Consider the following 1,785-nt stretch of genomic DNA (forward strand, 5'->3'; position numbering starts at 1 on the left):
AAGGTCCTGAAATGCAAAGATGTATCACTGAACACTAAAGTCAGGATCATTCAGACCATGGTATTCCTGATCTCTATGTATGGATGTGAAAGTTGGACAGTGTATAAGAGAAAAATCAAGTGTTTTGAAATGTGGTGTTGGAGGAGAGCTTTGCACATATCATGGACCATGAAAAAGACAAATAATTGGGTGTTAGAACAAATTAAACCAGAACTATCACCAGAAGGTAAAGTGATGAAAATGAGATTATCGTACTTTGGACACATATGAGAAGACATGATTCCCTAGAAAAGACTATAATGCTGGAAAAAACAGAAGGGAGTAGAAAAAGAGGAAGGCCAAACAAGAGATGGATTGATTCTATAAAGGAAACCACAGACCTGAACTTATAAATCTGAACAGGGTGCTGTTGGAGGTCACTGATTCATAGGATCACCACAAGTCATAATCGACTTAAAGGCACATAACAACAACAACAATCATGTACCTACTACAGCTGTTCTACCCTGAACACGCCCAATCTCATCTGACCTCAGAAGCTAAGCAGGGTCAGGCCTGGTTAGTACTTGGATGGGAGACTGCCTCGGAATACCGGGTGCCGTAGGCTTAGAGAAAGGCAATGGTAAACCACCTCTGAATACCTCATGAAAACCCTATGAATATATACATGAATATATAAAGATTCATAGGGTTGCCATAAGTCGTAATCGACTTGAAGGCATATAACAACAAATCATGTACCTGGTACTTTACATAGCCACATAAACAAAATAGAATTGCCTGTTTTCAAGACTTATTAGACCAGGGATAGGGGAGCACTAGGGCCAATTGCAGAGCTTGGAAATGTTACTTTTTAAACTACAACTCCCATCAGCCCCAGCAACAATAATGCACGTTTTTATATACAATTCTACCTAATATACACAGATGCAAGCACTATTGTCTAACACAGCCTTTCCGAACCAGTGTGCCTCCAGATGTTGTTGGCAGAGCTTGGAAAAGTTACTTTTTTGAACTACAACTCCCATCAGCCCCAGCCAGCATGGCCACTGGATTGGGCTGATGGGAGTTGTAGTTCAAAAAAGTAACTTTTCCAAGCTCTGGCCCAATTGTGGCCCTTGGGATTCTCCCCACGCCCCTTCCTCACCATCCCCACATTGTATCCCTTTTTTGTTTACAAAATTTATAAAATATATTCAAGAAACAGTAAATGTACAATGTATCTCCAGATCCCGTTGCATTTAGTTTTTCTCCTCGCTAATCTGGAAACAGCACAAATCAAACTTTTCCTAGCTGTTGGCAACCACATGCAGCCAAAACTAGCTTACTGGGAAGGGCAGAGCCTCTCAGTTAGCTTCCCAGCAGGTGGGCCACTGTTGCTTATGAAGAGCTGGAGAGGTCAGCACAGTGCAAGTGCCCTGGCACAGCCAATCCGACCCTCCTATCGGTGCATTTATCATCATTTATTAAATGTATTATTGTTGCTGTTTACTAAATTTATATCCCGCCCTTCTTCACAAAGGGAGCCCAGAGTGGCAAACAAATAATAAAGCACTAAAAAGATATTTTTTAAAAAATAAATCTTTAAAAACATCTTAAAATCATCTTTCAAAACTTCTTAAAAAGCAATTTCAATAGAGAAGCAGACTGGGATCAGGATCTCGACTTTAAAGGCTTGCTGAAAGAAGAAGGTCTTCAGTAAGCACCAAAAGATAACAGAGATGGCTCCTGTCTAATATTTAAGGGGAGAGAGTTCCACAGGGTAGGTGCCGCCACACTAAAGGT

At 40.8% G+C, this 1,785-nt stretch overlaps 1 pseudogene; it reads left to right on the forward strand.

The window, feature by feature from the left end:
- The first annotated feature begins 488 nt into the window (after positions 1-488).
- LOC133364656 (5S ribosomal RNA) lies at positions 489-607 on the forward strand (annotated as a pseudogene).
- The last annotated feature ends 1,178 nt before the right edge of the window (positions 608-1,785 follow it).

Source organism: Rhineura floridana, chromosome 9, assembly GCF_030035675.1.
Source record: "Rhineura floridana isolate rRhiFlo1 chromosome 9, rRhiFlo1.hap2, whole genome shotgun sequence".
Taxonomy (NCBI): domain Eukaryota; kingdom Metazoa; phylum Chordata; class Lepidosauria; order Squamata; family Rhineuridae; genus Rhineura; species Rhineura floridana.